The sequence below is a fragment of the Euwallacea fornicatus genome, chromosome 13 (genome assembly GCF_040115645.1).
Source record: "Euwallacea fornicatus isolate EFF26 chromosome 13, ASM4011564v1, whole genome shotgun sequence".
NCBI classification, from domain to species: domain Eukaryota; kingdom Metazoa; phylum Arthropoda; class Insecta; order Coleoptera; family Curculionidae; genus Euwallacea; species Euwallacea fornicatus.
The window spans coordinates 445474-457410 of NC_089553.1; the positions used below are offsets into that span (position 1 = coordinate 445474).

The following is an 11937-nucleotide window of genomic DNA, read 5'->3' on the forward strand; positions in this document are numbered from 1 at the left end:
GTCCACCATTTACTTGGATACATTTTGCAATTATTTTACAGAACGACCTCTTTATTTTAAATAGCAATTGTTCATTTCGAAATAATGTAGCTGCATTTTGAATTTTGTTTCATAATTTTTCAGGTGTATTTATTGTATTTTGGTAAACGGAAGATTTCATGTAACCCCATACACAAAAGTCCATAGGATTGAAGTCGGGACTCCGTGGGGGCCAGGGTATTTCAAATCCACGTCCTATACAACGATTGGCAAAACGTGTACTTAAGAAATCCCTTACTGGACGGGAAAAATGTGCGGGTGCGCCATCTTGCATAAAAAACATTACTTGCCTTAAATTCAGAGGCACATCATCAAGAAAGTTCCCTAGTTCATTTTGGAGGAACTCTAAGTACAGAGGACCATTCAATTTGGGTGGTAATACATAGGGTCCTACGAAATAGTTGTCAATAATCCCGCACCAAACATTTATTTTAAATTCGTGCTGAAAGTGGCGTTCAGTAGTTAGGTGAGGGTTTTCTGTGTCCCATGCATGTTTGTTACGGTGGTTAATTACACCTCGACGGGTAAAAGTTGCCTCATCCGTAAAGAGGACCTTATTTTAAAACAGTGGATCTTCATTCTGGCACATCCGAAAGAAGTTACAAAATTGCAATCTCGCTTGAAGATCGACTTCACATAAATTTTGCACCGGCGTAAAATGGTACGGGTACAGTTTCTCTTCATGAAAAATTCGCACTACTGATTTTTGACTTACTCCTGCACGCGCTGCCATTCGCCTTGTACTTATTTCTGGGTTATCAACGTCTTCTAGAATTTCTTCTTCTTGCTCTGGTGTAATAATTTTCGGGCGTCCAACGGTTTTTTTTTATGTTGAAATGAGCCGATCTCACCCAATCGATCGTAAATTCTTTTAACCGTTTTAAAATTTGGTTGTTGGCGATTTGGGTACATTTCGAAATAACGTTGACAAGCTTGACGCCCGTTATAATTTTCTTGAGCGTATACACACGCCATATCTCTCATTTCAACATTAGAATAATTATTATGTCTCGGCATTTTAATTAAATTGTAAATTGTTTTGTAATTGTTTTCATATAATCTTTGTGCTTTTTTAACAATACAAAAATATTATGTTGTTACATGTCGACAAGTAGAAAAAATGGGAATTTAAGTTATTTAATTGAATTTCTCGAAAACCGTTGCTCCTAGCGACACCAATAAGATATAACTTTTTTAACTAGAAAAGGTAGGGGAATAAATTTTATGAGGACAAAATGGCATACGCCGTGGCACAAAAAAGTTTAAATGGTTTAAATGACTCCTAATTGTCGATTGTGGCACCCTCTAGAAGATACACCGAAATCGTCGATAAATTTGAATTGATCATCTCCAAAAACCCCTATATAAGAAATTTCGTGAAATTAGCCCGAACTGTTCCAGAGATATTAAAGAAAATTTGATTTCATTTTTCAACTTTGGCACCCTGTATCTCAGTTATTATCAACTTTTGGTATAACATAAATTTAGCTATATTCCATTGTTTTTATGTCATAAATCCATCGTTGCTCTGTGTCCCATTACTTAAGACTCACCCTGTATAGTTCTCTTTTGTGTTTTATAAGTTTTAGTACGAATTTGGGTAGCGTATGTGCGTAATAAGATCTTTTCAATTCGGGTGTAAATTTTTGCACTGCAAGAGATATTTGTGCTTGAAGCTGGTCAATAGTAATGTGTTCGGATTGCGATGAAATGTAGTTGTCCATGTAGTTTTTCACCTGGTCTGTGTTGGTCCTTGTTGGAAAAACTCCAACATAAAAATCGGTCTCACGTATTGCCCTAACATCTGGGTAATAAATCTGGTAAAGAGAGAAACCAGAAACAAAAGCTCGACATACCACTGGGTGCCAAACCATGGGTACCGCGATAATCACCTCTCATCTGGTGCACATTCACCCTGATTTATGAAGTGCAAATTGCCCAAACACCTTAAGGGCAGCAGTAAATTAGGATGAAATGTGGCAACACACGCGCAAGTGGACATGAACCAGAGGGTGTTAGCGATAAGGTAATGGTGTGAAAGCATCAAGGTGGCGACTTTCCCATGAAATCGTGGGAACCCAAACTCGGGAACCTGCGTCCTTTGCGGGAAGGGGCACGAACTCCTCTTGGAGCAAAGACCAGAACCGTTTTTCATCCCGTCGCGAAAACAACAAACCTCTCTAGCTCTCGTTGTCATAAAACCCCACACACGGGCAGTATTGTTAATAAGTTAGTCACAACTCACCCTGTAATTCAACTAGTCTGTCATTAAATTTAAGGTAACTTGTGTAACCGAGTATATAATTTCTCGAATCTTTGGAACCCCATTACTTTATGACGGTAGCCCGTCTGGTCCTTCGAATCAACTAAGAAACCTCACCAGCGTATTTGGATTCCTCTGTGGGTGCCTAGTGAGGCAGTCACTACTGTTAGGCAGGAACTCAGGAAGCCCCTGGCCTAAACAGTCCTGTTTAAGTTAAGTTTATTGCTTGTGTTAATTGGAGTCTGGGGAGTGTGTTGGATTTGGTTTAAGTCAATATTGAATGTGATGGACAGATGGTCTGATCCCAGTTCGTTGGTTAGGTTTATGTTTTTAACGTTGTCTCTAAGGTTCTTCGTGTGTAGTAGTATGTCAGGTGTGAAGTCAGGGTTTTGTGGCATAAGGAAGGTGGGTGGCGTGTGTCGTTGTTCGAAGTCGGAATTCTCTAGGAAGTTTTTGAGTTGCTGTTTTTTTCGTCGGTTGATGTTGAAGTCTCCCACGATCAAGACATGTTTGTATAGGCTGGCCTTGGTAAAGATGTTTGGTTCGATGTCGGAGCAGGGGTGAATATATACCACGAATATGTGGATTTTTTCGGTCGAGAACGGAGGTGTGAAGTGAATGCATTCGTTTAGGTTGTTATTGAGTACTGGAGGGTTTGCCTTGCCCATCCTAAGTGTTGGCTTGCATAATGCTATCGCCCCTCCCCTAGCGTTGGACCTTCGGTATCCGTGTTTAGTAATGTGTGTCCAGTCACGATAGTTTATTGTTTGGTCTGTCTTGGTTTTAGTTTCAACTAGTAGGCAACCGTCCATGTCATTTTGTTCGATGTAATTGTATAGTGTGTGTTTTTTTTGGGTTAGTCCGTTGATGTTGGAGTATATTAGTTTATGAGTCATTGTTGTATGTTCGTTGTTGTCTGTCTGATGTGGCTGATGGGATCAGTTGGAGAAGGTGAGTTGGGATTATTTAGGTCGAACATAAGTATATACATTTGATTTCCGAAAAAAACTACGGTCGTATCGATCTTAAAGTCCTCTATGAATCGGTGTCTTAATTTTTTGAGTAGTTCTTCGCGGTTTACCTCACTATTTTTATTGATGCTGCTTTTGTACTTATTAATTATGAAGTCGTGCGTTGTTATTGGGGCGTGGATTCGGCTATCCGCAGTTTTTGTTAATGGGAGTTGGGCTGTGGTTTTGTTAGCGCTTTTGATTCTTACATTTGGGATGTCTTGTATCGGCGCCGTGGGTCTGCGGGGGCACTTAGTGCTCCACGCAGCATGTTCCTCGGATCCGCATGCTGTACATTTTGGTGGCAGTGGAGACTTACATTGATGTGAGTTGTGGGGTCCCAGACATTTGTTACATTTCACCCCATTCGGGCATTTCTCGGTGGTGTGGTCATACTTGGAGCATTTCCCACATGGCGCAGGGATGGGGTTAGGAGGCTTGCTTTCAGTAATTCGATAAGAGCTATTGAAGCAGAAGATACGTCGTTCAGCCATAAGTTTCTCGTATGTTCCCTGGTCACCCGTGATCAGACGAAGCATGAGCGTCGGCACCCCTCTCGCTCGTGATATTATCCGTTTGCAATATCTAACTTGCAGTCCCATTCTTTTTAATTGATTGTGGAACATTTCATCCGTAATTTCAGCTTCCACGCCCATCACCACCGCCGAATATGTTGGAATAATTATTTTGGGCAGAGATGACTTTGTTGTGGTTTGTTGGTTGTCTTTTAGCCTATAAAAGGCTGTGATTAACTCTTGGCTCAGAAGTGTCCTAAGAGTAGCTGTGGTGGCATCGCTGTTGTTGGTTTTAAGCAGGTATTGATTTTCTTGTTTGATTATTACGTCTTTGTTATTTGGGTTGTGTTGTTCCCATATTGTTGCCAGCTTAATGCGTGATGTATTTGAGGGGGTGATTATGGCGAATGTGTGTTGGTATCTTATAAACCCAGGTTTCTGGGTAGCTGTTGTTGGTTGGGAGATTGTTGGTTGTTGGGTTGATGTTGAAGGTCTGTTGGGTATTGTTGTATGTGTAGGATCGACTTCAGTGTGAACTTTCTTTGATCAGTTGTTAGTTTGACTGTCCTGCCTTTTTTGGGTCTACCCCTTTTTTTTCTGCTGTGTGGTGTTACAAACCCGTCCATGTCAGGCTGGGAGGGGCCTTCTGATTCAGAGGTCCCCTCTGTCTCCATGCCCCCAACTATCACTTTGGCCGATGAATTTTTGTGTATATTTTTATGTTTTTTCCTGTTTTGCGCTCTAAACTGATAAGAATGTTTATTTTATTCGCACCAGACACGTCTTGACTGTATCAAGGCTCGCTCGGTTCTCCTATATAAACCATATTCCAATAATGCTTCATTAAGAAGATACAGGGTGTTAAACTTTACTTAAAAAATCTAACTTTTATTGATATATTCAAAACCGTTTGAGATATGTAAGTGAAATTTGGCATGTTTTGAGAGTTAATGTAGACGCATTTATTTATGCAAAAGGGCTATTTTTCGTTTCACCAGTGACGTGCGTACGGACACCTCTCAGCACATTTTTAAAGAAAAACATGGTGCGCCACTGCTTTTTATCAAAATAAAAATTATTTTTAGAAGTTTAATTTCATTTAGAAGAAAAATGCTCACTTGACTCTTTTTCGTCCGACGTATCGTTTGCCAGTAAAAAATTGAATACCGTCTATATGCACGATATTCTCTAAATGGTTTTAATAATATTAAGTTTATTTTAAATATTATTAATTTGCTATAACATTATAGAAATTGTTCAAATTGGTGGCCATTTTGTTCAATACATAATTGAGCTCGCCTGTTCATTGATACTCTGATACGTTGAAATATTCCAGGTGTGTTTTTTTTAAAGTAAAGTTTAACACCCTGTATCTTCTTAATGAAGCATTATTGGAATATGGTTTATATAGGGAGTCATATTATTTTTCAATGTACTATTACTCACTGAAATATAATGAAACACTTGTGGGACACCCTGTATAATGTTTTTTCTATTTTTGATTATACTATTTCCTCAATGGCTGCTCTCATCCGATACACGAATAGCGATGTTTTATTAATAAGTTTTCAATTAAAAATTTGACAAGTTCGTGCGTTTAAGATTTGAGTAATTTAGAGGTGAAAATTGCGGTTGTTTGTTGTATTTTCACTTAGAAAGTCGGCGACCCAAATTTACTGGCGCAGCGAAATATGAATTTTATTAAAAAACTTGAATACACAAGAATTGCATTACTGTATACTTTTGCAAAATGCCAATCATTTGTTTCGTTACAAATTCAAAATTACTTTGAATTTCCTCTTAAACTCAGCGGAAAGAACAAAATTTCTTTGTCACTTCAATATTGGGAATATTAATGAGATTTTAACGCGCATCCAAAATAATTAATTGAAAGCTTTTGATTGGCTCCTAAAGCTTGCATTTCTGTAATTAAGTTTGTTCTGAACCAGCGTTAAACAAAATTTCAATCTGCTGTTTCTATATTTAGCGTTACAAATTCATTTCGTATTTTCCTGTAATTCATGTACAAAATATGAATTATTTCGTTGAATGACATATGAGGGTATAATGAAAAAAGCACATAAAATTTAGTTGTAAACGCAAAAGGACGCCAGCAAAAGTAATTAGGACTCATTCAAATATAAGCGCATGTTAACATTAATTTTATTATAGAACGGAAGGTAGAATAAAATGGATTTCCCAAATTGTTAGACTGTTATAACATTTTGTTATTATGATGTGCCATGCCTTTGTAATAATAAATTTATCGTTCAATTTATATTGTTCAAGTTAAAATTATTTTTCAATTTATTTCATGTTCATTATTCGACTCGGAAATTTACGTGAACACAAGCAAGCAATGGCAAAATTTCCTTCTTAATTCGTTGATTTCGAAAAGACTTATGAATAATGACAGTACAAAACTTTCGCAATTTCGGCTTTTCCCCATAATAATGAAATAAACTTTCATCACCTAATTAAGGCAAGAAATAAACTTCTGGATATTGGAGGCGCGTATGTAAACGATAAAATAAACTTACAGTTTATTTGAATTGGTTGCTAACAAGGTGACCGCTTGGGTCTGTGTTCTATTCAGAAATATGGTCAGAATAACATTTATTAAATATCATTTCCTCTTCGAAACGTTAAATTATTGGGACCATTGCTGTTCTGACTATATGGTTGTAATGTCGAAGTTGGGTATTAAATGGGTTGGGTGAATAAATTCTTATTGAAACGATGTGAACCGAAGCAGCATCGAAAAACCTACACCCGTTTTCATTAATTTAGAAACATTTTTTTACTAACTTGGATCGAGAGTTGTAATGCCCTTCTGGCACTTTTCATACCTCATGTTCAGCCTGAAGGAACTGTTTGGCTCAATCGGATTGCGCTTATGGGAATTTTTAATATAAAATCCGAGATAAATGAGTCTGAATATTTGATATTTTTCACTACCTGGACGGAATTGTAAATTATCAAATATTTCTCGTAAAGTGAGACCGAATTCAGGAGAGATTTCTAACATTTTTGACACCTTTTACTGAGCGAGAGGAAAACGTTTGACACACTCGGACTGCGCTTGAGAGGAATTTTAATAAAATGCGCATGCGCATATGTCAATAAATATTAATACTCGCGAATTTTCCAGCACTAAACTAATAACACTGTAGGACACACATACAGTGCGATAACTTTAATTGGAATAAATTCGGTATCTACGTGACATTTGAGTTTTAGCAAAATTGCTTAAACACGTCAATTTTCATTTTATCCGATACACTTTTTGGTAGTATTCCCATGCTACAAATGTCAACCCCTTAACTAGGGTCACCCTTAAAAGTTCAAATGGAAAGGGGGTTCAAGCGATGCAAAAATTTAAAGATTTTTTCCAAGCCGAGTTTATCTTACATATTATTTTTAACGCTAGAGCAAAATAATATTAAAAATAAACGACATTTTAAGCAATCAAATTATTATTTCCTTTAACTGAGCAACTGTTCAAATGTTCACCGTTGACTTCTTGGCACAGTCCAAACAATAATAAAACTCACCCCTAACTTTTCTAAAGTATTTGGAGTTTTTGCTTGATTTTTTGTCCTATACATTCTTTGAGTTCGTCGATATCATGTGGTTTCGCATTGTAAACTTTCGATTTCAGGTATCCCCATAAAAGCAATCGAGAAGATTGAAATTGGGAGATCTCGGTGGCGATTCTATTGACCTATTTTTTTTATCCATTGATTTGGAAAAGATGAATCTAGTTATAAGACGACATTCCAAGCAAAATGTGGTGGTGCTCCATCTTGTAATTAAATCCGTTCGTCCGGCACGTGTGGATTTACTTCACTAGGAAATAAATTAGATAATGTAGGAACTAGTTCGTCTTCAAGAAATTCTAAATATCGTTCGCCATTTAAATTTTCATCGAAAAATATTGGTCCAAATATTCGGTTCCCTATGAAACCCTTCCGAACATTTATTTTTGCAGGTTACTGCGTGTGACCTTTCCTCATCTAATGAAGATTCACTGCAGACCAATATCGACAATTTTGCTTATTGACATGTCCATTTAATGTAAAAGTTGCGTCATCAATAAACAAAATCCATTTCATAGGTATTTCCAATTGCTGAAAAGCATTCATGATCCTTTCGCAAAATCCAGTTCATCGATTTCTATCATTCTCAAGCAATTCTTGATGTATTTACATATTATAAAGTCGATTTTTTTTTATAAATATTTTCAAAACGGATGTTTTACTGATTAAACTTTCACCAGATATTTGCCGGACTAGTGCAATCGGGGTTTTTCTAAGTGCCAAGAGCGCATTAATTTTTGTATCGTTATCAATTTTTTGCTGTCTGCTCCTTGTGATATTTTTCCCATGACGATAATTTCTATTTTTTTTTCTATTTTACTTATGGCACCTTGATTAATGGGTGGCAAATCCCGATACTTTCGTCGAAATACACTGACTTTCAAAAAAACCGCAACACCAAGAAGAACGCATTGTATGTATTTGAAATCTTGGTATGATTTTAGGCTTGTAAAGAGAAAAAAATGATAAAAATTTCAAGTTCGTATTTTAATGCGATATGAAGTTTTTCTTTACTTCTTTATCTGTGACGATCGTTCTTTTTGCAAATTTTTTTACAGGCGGATGGCGATAAAGGTACTATTGTTAGTACCATATTAAATGTGTGGTAGTGCAAAATGCCTCGTGTACGCCAAAATGCAGTTTATCGGCAATTAACTCCCTTTGAAAGGGAAAGAATTGTTGGTATGCATGAGGCAGGTTTACCTTTCCGCGAAATTGCACGTAGATTGGATCGAAACGCATCAACAGTGTTAAGAGCTTGGAAAGATTGGTCTAACGAAGGGTCAGTAAATCGTCATCATGGTAGTGGCCGTCCAAGAATGACGAACCAACGCGAAGACCGGAGACTTCATTGTTCAGCGACAGGCGCCCCATTTGAAACAATTCCGTCTCTTGGTGCTAACTGGGTAGTCACCCTAAATCGAAGGGTCTCCCTTAGTACGATGTATCGCAAATTCGAAGTTTTGGACTAAATTCATATCGTCCTATGTGTCAGCTTCCATTATCACGAAACCACAGGGTGTCCCGGCTGGAGTGGTGTCGTCTGAGTGCAATGGGTGGGCGAGTGGAGAAGAATCGTGTTCAGTGATGAGAACCGATTTTGTTTATGGCGATCTGATGGACGGTTATGTGTTAGAAGGCGCAGATGAGAGCGATTAAATTTGTACTTTTTGGAAAGGCGTCATTCTGGTTTAACACCAGGTGTCATGGTTTGGGGTGCCATTCAGTATGGTAGACGGTCTCCTCTTGTTTTCATTTATGATAGATTAAATGCTCAGAGGTACATTAATAGTGTCTTGGAACCGGTTCTTGTACCATACATGCACGACCATCCTGGAAGCACATTTCAACAGGATAATGCGCGACCACATGTAGCCAACGATACTTTGAGGTATTTGGAAGCTGAAAATTTGGATATTTTGCTTTGGCCAGCTCGGTCTCCAGATTTGTCCCCAATAGAGCATGTATGGGATATAATGGATCGGAGACTTCAACGTTTAACTCGCCCTCCAGAGACCATAGATGAACTCGGCGAGCAGGTGCAGATTGCCCGGGATACAATACCACAGGAAGATATTGACAATTTAATTTTAAGCATGCCACGTCGCTTACAGGAATGTATTAATTTAAGAGGAGATACCACTCATTATTAAATTATTATTAAATTTTTTCACTTATTCACAATAATTTTCTTTTGATATTTTGATCGTTTTTATCTATTACTCGACCCAACGTAATGCCAGAATTTCAAACGTGCACGATGTGTTCTTCTTGGTGTTGCGGGTTTTTTGAAAGTCAGTGTAGTTGAACAACCTTATTTCGTGCTCAGACTTTGTCGCCGTAGTCAATCTTTATTAAAATTTTGATTTTTGGAAATTCGGTTAAGTAAGGCATTAGTCGTAATTGTACAACTTACATGAAGTACATCTCTCATGTATTAAACTAAATTTTGTATTGCAGAAATACTCAGATTATTGTAATATTTCAGAAACATTTCGTAAGAGAAAATTGTAAATAAACAAACAACATTTAAGTATGGAAACACTTTATTTTTAGTATTATTTTGCTCTACGATAAAAACTAATAGTGTCACATAAAGTCAGGTTCAAAAGATTTTTTAAATGTTATAACACTCAAACCACTATTCCATTTAAACTTTTAAGGGTAACTGTCGCCCTAGCGAAGGGGTTGACGGTTGTAGCACCAGAATTCTACCAAAAAGAATATCGGGTAAAATAATGATTGATGTGTTAATTTTGCAGAACGTCAAATGCCATGTAGATGCCGAATTTATTCCAGTTAAAGCTACCACTCTGTATAATAAATTGCGCGCCTTTATTGGATTTCATTCAAGGCATACCTAACGATCGTGACCCACGCTTTCGTGGGGTATAAAAGTATCAAGTTAACACGACTGACTCAGGCAAAAAATATACTGAAATAATTTCCAAGTTCACGATTGTGACGTGTTTCGTTTCGATTGTTCTTTCACGAATGTACTGTACAGGCTGTTCGGATTTTGAATGTTTTGACAGGAAAACCCCATTTTCCGGCTACATAGAAAAAAACTAGCAAATGCACATTCCAAGAACTCGATTTTTAAGAAAATATTAATGGCGAGAACCGTATTTCGATATTTTTACACTTCACGCCGCTAGAGGGCGTTAACCAAATGTCGGCCAATTCAAATATTCCTCATGGCTCTTTTGTTTAGGACAATATTGAAGTAAAACAAAAACATCCCGAAAGCATTTTTTCGATGTGACTCCAGTGGCGTGCTTAGTTTTTTGCTACAGCGCACCGTTTTGTCAAAAATCGACATAACTTTTTTATTTTAAATCAGACCCTATTTCTCAGCAGGAAACGGCGAAACACCTGCGAATGCATCTCTATCGTCGTATGACCTGGAGAAAACATATCCTATCAAAAAGAGAGGAGTTGAACCTAAAAATTTAAAAAATGTACTGGCTGTTGGGCTATAAATCGTAGTTCAGTCTGGAAAACAGAGTTTTGCTATACAAAGTTATTATCAAATCAGGTTGGACTTATGGAATTCAACTGTGGGGTAGTGTCAGCAATTCTAACATCGAAATACTACAGCGATTTCAATCCAAAACATTAAGAATCATCTCCAAGAGCCCACGGTTCGTAAGCAACAAGACCATACAAAAGGACCTCAACATCCCTTGGATGTGCTACGAAATACTCAGGTTTTCACTTGCACAAAGGCAATGAATGGAGAATCATACCAACATGTCAGTGACCGACCTGGTCAACGAGCCACCTATAAGGGGGCTCAAACGTTTCAAGCCAATCGACTTGCCATTAAGATTTGCTTGACAGTGGCGGGGGTCTGGGAAGGGTGTACATACTGTATATCTGTTTCATACTCTGGTGGCAGAGTAGAATTAACGCAGCCTACTAGCGTAGTGGATGAACTCATAATGTTGAGCTCTATTCATGCCTACTGTGACTGCTAATGCTCTTTTGGTTAGCGAATTTAAGTATTGTAATATATAGTATTGCAGATTGTAAATAGTTGTTAAGAAAATTAAAAAAAAATTAAATAAGAATCTCAGTTGGTTATAACTTCAAAAAAATGTCTATTTTATATAATTTTGAACTATATAAGTATATTGGTAACAGTATCGTAAACGGTTTTTGCTCCGATTGTTCTGATTTTTTAATATGTTATTCTAAAGATGATTTTGAACAACTTTTCTAAAGAGACAAGGGCGCGCAAATGCCTCTTCCACACTTTTTTTTAGATTGAACATTTTTCCAAATCCAATTGTCTTACGGGATCGTGGAGCGGCGAATAGGGGCGCCGGGTGGGGTAAACTGCTTCACTATGGATATGTAATATTTTGTTGTTGCTTTAAAGATCTGAAACGTTGTTGATAATTACCTCACTCAGCACTTCAATTCACTCCATGAATCCCAAAAGACACTTCACTTAATCGACTAAAATACTAGCGTGGCCCCTGCGCAAGAAAGATACACAAAAATTT

General features: G+C 37.4%; 1 pseudogene; it reads right to left on the reverse strand.

Annotated features, from left to right (window-relative positions):
* Nucleotides 1-1056, reverse strand: LOC136342898 (uncharacterized; annotated as a pseudogene).
* Between the last annotated feature and the right edge of the window lie 10881 nt (nucleotides 1057-11937).